This window comes from Oncorhynchus keta, chromosome 21 (genome assembly GCF_023373465.1).
Source record: "Oncorhynchus keta strain PuntledgeMale-10-30-2019 chromosome 21, Oket_V2, whole genome shotgun sequence".
Lineage (NCBI taxonomy): Eukaryota > Metazoa > Chordata > Actinopteri > Salmoniformes > Salmonidae > Oncorhynchus > Oncorhynchus keta.
Genome location: NC_068441.1, coordinates 38,841,259 through 38,852,322, shown reverse-complemented (window position 1 = coordinate 38,852,322; position 11,064 = coordinate 38,841,259). Strand labels below are relative to the sequence as shown.

At 36.6% G+C, this 11,064-nt stretch overlaps 1 protein-coding gene across 5 annotated transcripts in view; it reads left to right on the top strand.

The window, feature by feature from the left end:
• Nucleotides 1–11,064, top strand: part of LOC118376202 (receptor-type tyrosine-protein phosphatase alpha-like) — a 104,461-nt gene that overhangs the window by 68,648 nt on the left and 24,749 nt on the right. The gene's annotated exons all lie outside the window — the stretch shown is intronic.

Sequence of the window (11,064 nt, the reverse complement as noted above, 5' to 3'; positions counted from 1 at the left end):
TGCAAGACAAGGTCATTAAACATCGATGATACATCAGAACATTACCTAACAATGCAAGACCTGGTCATTAAACATCGATGATACATCAGAACATTACCTAACAATGCAAGACCTGGTCATTAAACATCAATGATACAGCAGAACATTACCTAACAATGCAAGACCTGGTCATTAAACATCGATGATACATCAGAACATTACCTAACAATGCAAGACCTGGTCATTAAACATCGATGATACAGCAGAACATTACCTAACAATGCAAGAACATTAAACATCGATGATACATCAGAACATTACCTAACAATGCAAGACCTGGTCATTAAACATCGATGATACAGCAGAACATTACCTAACAATGCAAGACCTGGTCATTAAACATCGATGATACAGCAGAACATTACCTAACAATGCAAGACCTGGTCATTAAACATCGATGATACAGCAGAACATTACCTAACAATGCAAGACCTGGTCATTAAACATCGATGATACAGCAGAACATTACCTAACAATGCAAGACAAGGTCATTAAACAATGATACAGCAGAACATTACCTAACAATGCAAGACCTGGTCATTAAACATCGATGATACATCAGAACATTACCTAACAATGCAAGATCTGGTCATTAAACATCGATGATACAGCAGAACATTACCTAACAATGCAAGACAAGGTCATTAAACATCGATGATACAGCAGAACATTACCTAACAATGCAAGACCTGGTCATTAAACATCGATGATACATCAGAACATTACCTAACAATGCAAGACCTGGTCATTAAACATCGATGATACATCAGAACATTACCTAACAATGCAAGATCTGGTCATTAAACATCGATGATACAGCAGAACATTACCTAACAATGCAAGACAAGGTCATTAAACATCGATGATACAGCAGAACATTACCTAACAATGCAAGACCTGGTCATTAAACATCGATGATACATCAGAACATTACCTAACAATGCAAGATCTGGTCATTAAACATCGATGATACAGCAGAACATTACCTAACAATGCAAGACCTGGTCATTAAACATCGATGATACAGCAGAACATTACCTAACAATGCAAGACATGGTCATTAAACATCGATGATACAGCAGAACATTACCTAACAATGCAAGACCTGGTCATTAAACATTGATGATACATCAGAACATTAAACATGCAAGATGATACATCAGAACATTACCTAACAATGCAAGACCTGGTCATTAAACATCGATGATACATCAGAACATTACCTAACAATGCAAGACAAGGTCATTAAACATCGATGATACATCAGAACATTACCTAACAATGCAAGACCTGGTCATTAAACATCGATGATACATCAGAACATTACCTAACAATGCAAGATCTGGTCATTAAACATCGATGATACAGCAGAACATTACCTAACAATGCAAGACAAGGTCATTAAACATCGATGATACAAACATTACCTAACAATGACCTGGTCATTAAACATCGATGATACAGCAGAACATTACCTAACAATGCAAGACAAGGTCATTAAACATCGATGATACATCAGAACATTACCTAACAATGCAAGACCTGGTCATTAAACATCGATGATACATCAGAACATTACCTAACAATGTAAGACGAGGTCATTAAACATCGATGATACATCAGAACATTACCTAACAATGCAAGACCTGGTCATTAAACATCGATGATACATCAGAACATTACCTAACAATGCAAGACCTGGTCATTAAACATCAATGATACAGCAGAACATTACCTAACAATGCAAGACCTGGTCATTAAACATCGATGATACATCAGAACATTACCTAACAATGCAAGACCTGGTCATTAAACATCGATGATACAGCAGAACATTACCTAACAATGCAAGACAAGGTCATTAAACATCGATGATACATCAGAACATTACCTAACAATGCAAGACCTGGTCATTAAACATCGATGATACATCAGAACATTACCTAACAATGCAAGACCTGGTCATTAAACATCGATGATACAGCAGAACATTACCTAACAATGCAAGACCTGGTCATTAAACATCGATGATACATCAGAACATTACCTAACAATGCAAGACAAGGTCATTAAACATCGATGATACATCAGAACATTACCTAACAATGCAAGACCTGGTCATTAAACATCGATGATACATCAGAACATTACCTAACAATGCAAGACCTGGTCATTAAACATCGATGATACATCAGAACATTACCTAACAATGCAAGACAAGGTCATTAAACATCGATGATACAGCAGAACATTACCTAACAATGCAAGACCTGGTCATTAAACATCGATGATACATCAGAACATTACCTAACAATGCAAGACCTGGTCATTAAACATCGATGATACAGCAGAACATTACCTAACAATGCAAGACAAGGTCATTAAAACGATGATACAGCAGAACATTACCTAACAATGCAAGACCTGGTCATTAAACATCGATGATACAGCAGAACATTACCTAACAATGCAAGACCTGGTCATTAAACATCGATGATACATCAGAACATTACCTAACAATGCAAGACATTAAACATCAGAACATTACCTAACAATGCAAGACCTGGTCATTAAACATCGATGATACATCAGAACATTACCTAACAATGCAAGACAAGGTCATTAAACATCGATGATACAGCAGAACATTACCTAACAATGCAAGACCTGGTCATTAAACATCGATGATACAGCAGAACATTACCTAACAATGCAAGACAAGGTCATTAAACATCGATGATACAGCAGAACATTACCTAACAATGCAAGACCTGGTCATTAAACATCGATGATACATCAGAACATTACCTAACAATGCAAGACCTGGTCATTAAACATCGATGATACATCAGAACATTACTAACAATGCAAGACAAGGTCATTAAACAATGATACATCAGAACATTACCTAACAATGCAAGACAAGGTCATTAAACATCGATGATACAGCAGAACATTACCTAACAATGCAAGACAAGGTCATTAAACATCGATGATACATCAGAACATTACCTAACAATGCAAGACCTGGTCATTAAACATCGATGATACATCAGAACATTACCTAACAATGCAAGACAAGGTCATTAAACATCGATGATACATCAGAACATTACCTAACAATGCAAGACAAGGTCATTAAACATCGATGATACATCAGAACATTACCTAACAATGCAAGACCTGGTCATTAAACATCGATGATACATCAGAACATTACCTAACAATGCAAGACCTGGTCATTAAACATCGATGATACATCAGAACATTACCTAACAATGCAAGACCTGGTCATTAAACATCGATGATACATCAGAACATTACCTAACAATGCAAGACCTGGTCATTAAACATCGATGATACAGCAGAACATTACCTAACAATGCAAGACAAGGTCATTAAACATTGATGATACAGCAGAACATTACCTAACAATGCAAGACCTGGTCATTAAACATCGATGATACATCAGAACATTACCTAACAATGCAAGACCTGGTCATTAAACATCGATGATACAGCAGAACATTACCTAACAATGCAAGACCTGGTCATTAAACATCGATGATACAGCAGAACATTACCTAACAATGCAAGACCTGGTCATTAAACATCGATGATACATCAGAACATTACCTAACAATGCAAGACCTGGTCATTAAACATCGATGATACAGCAGAACATTACCTAACAATGCAAGACCTGGTCATTAAACATCGATGATACAGCAGAACATTACCTAACAATGCAAGACCTGGTCATTAAACATCGATGATACAGCAGAACATTACCTAACAATGCAAGACCTGGTCATTAAACATCGATGATACAGCAGAACATTACCTAACAATGCAAGACCTGGTCATTAAACATCGATGATACAGCAGAACATTACCTAACAATGCAAGACCTGGTCATTAAACATCGATGATACATCAGAACATTACCTAACAATGCAAGACCTGGTCATTAAACATCGATGATACAGCAGAACATTACCTAACAATGCAAGACCTGGTCATTAAACATCGATGATACAGCAGAACATTACCTAACAATGCAAGACCTGGTCATTAAACATCGATGATACAGCAGAACATTACCTAACAATGCAAGACCTGGTCATTAAACATCGATGATACATCAGAACATTACCTAACAATGCAAGACCTGGTCATTAAACATCGATGATACAGCAGAACATTACCTAACAATGCAAGACAAGGTCATTAAACATCGATGATACATCAGAACATTACCTAACAATGCAAGAAAGGTCATCGATGATACATCAGAACATTACCTAACAATGCAAGACCTGGTCATTAAACATCGATGATACATCAGAACATTACCTAACAATGCAAGACCTGGTCATTAAACATCGATGATACATCAGAACATTACCTAACAATGCAAGACAAGGTCATTAAACATCGATGATACATCAGAACATTACCTAACAATGCAAGACAAGGTCATTAAACATCGATGATACAGCAGAACATTACCTAACAATGCAAGACCTGGTCATTAAACATCGATGATACATCAGAACATTACCTAACAATGCAAGACCTGGTCATTAAACATCGATGATACAGCAGAACATTACCTAACAATGCAAGACCTGGTCATTAAACATCGATGATACAGCAGAACATTACCTAACAATGCAAGACCTGGTCATTAAACATCGATGATACATCAGAACATTACCTAACAATGCAAGACCTGGTCATTAAACATCGATGATACAGCAGAACATTACCTAACAATGCAAGACCTGGTCATTAAACATCGATGATACAGCAGAACATTACCTAACAATGCAAGACCTGGTCATTAAACATCGATGATACAGCAGAACATTACCTAACAATGCAAGACCTGGTCATTAAACATCGATGATACAGCAGAACATTACCTAACAATGCAAGACCTGGTCATTAAACATCGATGATACATCAGAACATTACCTAACAATGCAAGACCTGGTCATTAAACATCGATGATACAGCAGAACATTACCTAACAATGCAAGACAAGGTCATTAAACATCGATGATACATCAGAACATTACCTAACAATGCAAGACAAGGTCATTAAACATCGATGATACATCAGAACATTACCTAACAATGCAAGACAAGGTCATTAAACATCGATGATACATCAGAACATTACCTAACAATGCAAGACAAGGTCATTAAACATCGATGATACAGCAGAACATTACCTAACAAAGCAAGACAAGGTCATTAAACATCGATGATACATCAGAACATTACCTAACAATGCAAGACAAGGTCATTAAACATCGATGACACAGCAGAACATTACCTAACAATGCAAGACCTGGTCATTAAACATCAATGATACATCAGAACATTACCTAACAATACAAGACAAGGTCATTAAACATCGATGATACATCAGAACATTACCTAACAATGCAAGACCTGGTCATTAAACATCGATGATACATCAGAACATTACCTAACAATGCAAGACCTGGTCATTAAACATCGATGATACAGCAGAACAATACCTAACAATGCAAGACCTGGTCATTAAACATCGATGATACAGCAGAACATTACCTAACAATGCAAGACCTGGTCGATGATTCAGAACATTACCTAACAATGCAAGACCTGGTCATTAAACATCAATGATACATCAGAACATTACCTAACAATGCAAGACAAGGTCATTAAACATCGATGATACAGCAGAACATTACCTAACAATGCAAGACCTGGTCATTAAACATCGATGATACAGCAGAACACCTAAGACAAGGTCATTCGATGATACATCAGAACATTACCTAACAATGCAAGACCTGGTCATTAAACATCGATGATACAGCAGAACATTACCTAACAATGCAAGACAAGGTCATTAAACATCGATGATACATCAGAACATTACCTAACAATGCAAGACCTGGTCATTAAACATCGATGATACAGCAGAACATTACCTAACAATGCAAGACAAGGTCATTAAACATCGATGATACATCAGAACATTACCTAACAATGCAAGACCTGGTCATTAAACATATCGATGATACAGCAGAACATTACCTAACAATGCAAGACAATGTCATTAAACATCGATGATACATCAGAACATTACCTAACAATGCAAGACCTGGTCATTAAACATCGATGATACATCAGAACATTACCTAACAATGCAAGACCTGGTCATTAAACATCGATGATACAGCAGAACATTACCTAACAATGCAAGACCTGGTCATTAAACATCGATGATACATCAGAACATTACCTAACAATGCAAGACAAGGTCATTAAACATCGATGATACATCAGAACATTACCTAACAATGCAAGACCTGGTCATTAAACATCGATGATACAGCAGAACATTACCTAACAATGCAAGACAAGGTCATTAAACATCGATGATACAGCAGAACATTACCTAACAATGCAAGACCTGGTCATTAAACATCGATGATACATCAGAACATTACCTAACAATGCAAGACCTGGTCATTAAACATCGATGATACAGCAGAACATTACCTAACAATGCAAGACCTGGTCATTAAACATCGATGATACAGCAGAACATTACCTAACAATGCAAGACCTGGTCATTAAACATCGATGATACATCAGAACATTACCTAACAATGCAAGACCTGGTCATTAAACATCGATGATACAGCAGAACATTACCTAACAATGCAAGACCTGGTCATTAAACATCGATGATACAGCAGAACATTACCTAACAATGCAAGACCTGGTCATTAAACATCGATGATACAGCAGAACATTACCTAACAATGCAAGACCTGGTCATTAAACATCGATGATACAGCAGAACATTACCTAACAATGCAAGACCTGGTCATTAAACATCGATGATACAGCAGAACATTACCTAACAATGCAAGACCTGGTCATTAAACATCGATGATACATCAGAACATTACCTAACAATGCAAGACCTGGTCATTAAACATCGATGATACAGCAGAACATTACCTAACAATGCAAGACCTGGTCATTAAACATCGATGATACAGCAGAACATTACCTAACAATGCAAGACCTGGTCATTAAACATCGATGATACAGCAGAACATTACCTAACAATGCAAGACCTGGTCATTAAACATCGATGATACAGCAGAACATTACCTAACAATGCAAGACCTGGTCATTAAACATCGATGATACAGCAGAACATTACCTAACAATGCAAGACCTGGTCATTAAACATCGATGATACATCAGAACATTACCTAACAATGCAAGACCTGGTCATTAAACATCGATGATACAGCAGAACATTACCTAACAATGCAAGACCTGGTCATTAAACATCGATGATACAGCAGAACATTACCTAACAATGCAAGACCTGGTCATTAAACATCGATGATACAGCAGAACATTACCTAACAATGCAAGACCTGGTCATTAAACATCGATGATACAGCAGAACATTACCTAACAATGCAAGACCTGGTCATTAAACATCGATGATACAGCAGAACATTACCTAACAATGCAAGACAAGGTCATTAAACATCGATGATACATCAGAACATTACCTAACAATGCAAGACAAGGTCATTAAACATCGATGATACATCAGAACATTACCTAACAATGCAAGACCTGGTCATTAAACATCGATGATACATCAGAACATTACCTAACAATGCAAGACAAGGTCATTAAACATCGATGATACATCAGAACATTACCTAACAATGCAAGACAAGGTCATTAAACATCGATGATACAGCAGAACATTACCTAACAATGCAAGACCTGGTCATTAAACATCGATGATACATCAGAACATTACCTAACAATGCAAGACCTGGTCATTAAACATCGATGATACAGCAGAACATTACCTAACAATGCAAGACCTGGTCATTAAACATCGATGATACAGCAGAACATTACCTAACAATGCAAGACCTGGTCATTAAACATCGATGATACATCAGAACATTACCTAACAATGCAAGACCTGGTCATTAAACATCGATGATACAGCAGAACATTACCTAACAATGCAAGACCTGGTCATTAAACATCGATGATACAGCAGAACATTACCTAACAATGCAAGACCTGGTCATTAAACATCGATGATACAGCAGAACATTATAACATGCAAGACCTGGTCATTAAACATGATGATACCAGAACATTACCTAACAATGCAAGACCTGGTCATTAAACATCGATGATACAGCAGAACATTACCTAACAATGCAAGACCTGGTCATTAAACATCGATGATACATCAGAACATTACCTAACAATGCAAGACCTGGTCATTAAACATCGATGATACAGCAGAACATTACCTAACAATGCAAGACAAGGTCATTAAACATCGATGATACATCAGAACATTACCTAACAATGCAAGACAAGGTCATTAAACATCGATGATACATCAGAACATTACCTAACAATGCAAGACAAGGTCATTAAACATCGATGATACATCAGAACATTACCTAACAATGCAAGACAAGGTCATTAAACATCGATGATACATCAGAACATTACCTAACAATGCAAGACAAGGTCATTAAACATCGATGATACAGCAGAACATTACCTAACAAAGCAAGACAAGGTCATTAAACATCGATGATACATCAGAACATTACCTAACAATGCAAGACAAGGTCATTAAACATCGATGATACAGCAGAACATTACCTAACAATGCAAGACCTGGTCATTAAACATATGAACATCAGAACATTACCTAACAATACAAGACAAGGATTAAACACGATGATACAGAACATTACCTAACAATGCAAGACCTGGTCATTAAACATCGATGATACAGCAGAACATTACCTAACAATGCAAGACCTGGTCATTAAACATCGATGATACAGCAGAACATTACCTAACAATGCAAGACAAGGTCATTAAACATCGATGATACATCAGAACATTACCTAACAATGCAAGACAAGGTCATTAAACATCGATGATACATCAGAACATTACCTAACAATGCAAGACAAGGTCATTAAACATCGATGATACATCAGAACATTACCTAACAATGCAAGACCTGGTCATTAAACATCGATGATACATCAGAACATTACCTAACAATGCAAGACAAGGTCATTAAACAAGACATTACCTAACAAAGCAAGACAAGGTCATTAAACATCGATGATACATCAGAACATTACCTAACAATGCAAGACAAGGTCATTAAACATCGATGACACAGCAGAACATTACCTAACAATGCAAGACCTGGTCATTAAACATCAATGATACATCAGAACATTACCTAACAATACAAGACAAGGTCATTAAACATCGATGATACATCAGAACATTACCTAACAATGCAAGACCTGGTCATTAAACATCGATGATACAGCAGAACAATACCTAACAATGCAAGACCTGGTCATTAAACATCGATGATACAGCAGAACATTACCTAACAATGCAAGACCTGGTCATTAAACATCGATGATACATCAGAACATTACCTAACAATGCAAGACCTGGTCATTAATGATACATCAGAACATTACCTAACAATGCAAGACAAGGTCATTAAACATCGATGATACAGCAGAACATTACCTAACAATGCAAGACCTGGTCATTAAACATCGATGATACAGCAGAACATTACCTAACAATGCAATGACAAGGTCATTAAACATCGATGATACATCAGAACATTACCTAACAATGCAAGACCTGGTCATTAAACATCGATGATACATCAGAACATTACCTAACAATGCAAGACAAGGTCATTAAACATCGATGATACATCAGAACATTACCTAACAATGCAAGACCTGGTCATTAAACATCGATGATACAGCAGAACATTACCTAACAATGCAAGACAAGGTCATTAAACATCGATGATACATCAGAACATTACCTAACAATGCAAGACAAGGTCATTAAACATCGATGATACATCAGAACATTACCTAACAATGCAAGACCTGGTCATTAAACATCGATGATACAGCAGAACATTACCTAACAATGCAAGACAAGGTCATTAAACATCGATGATACAGCAGAACATTACCTAACAATGCAAGACCTGGTCATTAAACATCGATGATACATCAGAACATTACCTAACAATGCAAGATCTGGTCATTAAACATCGATGATACAGCAGAACATTACCTAACAATGCAAGACCTGGTCATTAAACATCGATGATACAGCAGAACATTACCTAACAATGCAAGACCTGGTCATTAAACATCAAGACCTGGTCATTAAACATCAGAACATTACCTAACAATGCAAGACCTGGTCATTAAACATCGATGATACATCAGAACATTACCTAACAATGCAAGACAAGGTCATTAAACATCGATGATACAGCAGAACATTACCTAACAATGCAAGACCTGGTCATTAAACATCGATGATACAGCAGAACATTACCTAACAATGCAAGACCTGGTCATTAAACATCAATGCAAGATGATACAGCAGAACATTACCTAACAATGCAAGACAAGGTCATTAAACATCGATGATACATCAGAACATTACCTAACAATGCAAGACAAGGTCATTAAACATCGATGATACATCAGAACATTACCTAACAATGCAAGACCTGGTCATTAAACATCGATGATACAGCAGAACATTACCTAACAATGCAAGACAAGGTCATTAAACATCGATGATACATCAGAACATTACCTAACAATGCAAGACAAGGTCATTAAACATCGATGATACATCAGAACATTACCTAACAATGCAAGACAAGGTCATTAAACATCGATGATACATCAGAACATTACCTAACAAAGCAAGACAAGGTCATTAAACATCGATGATACATCAGAACATTACCTAACAATGCAAGACCTGGTCATTAAACATCGATGATACATCAGAACATTACCTAACAATGCAAGACAAGGTCATTAAACATCGATGATGCAGCAGAACATTACCTAACAA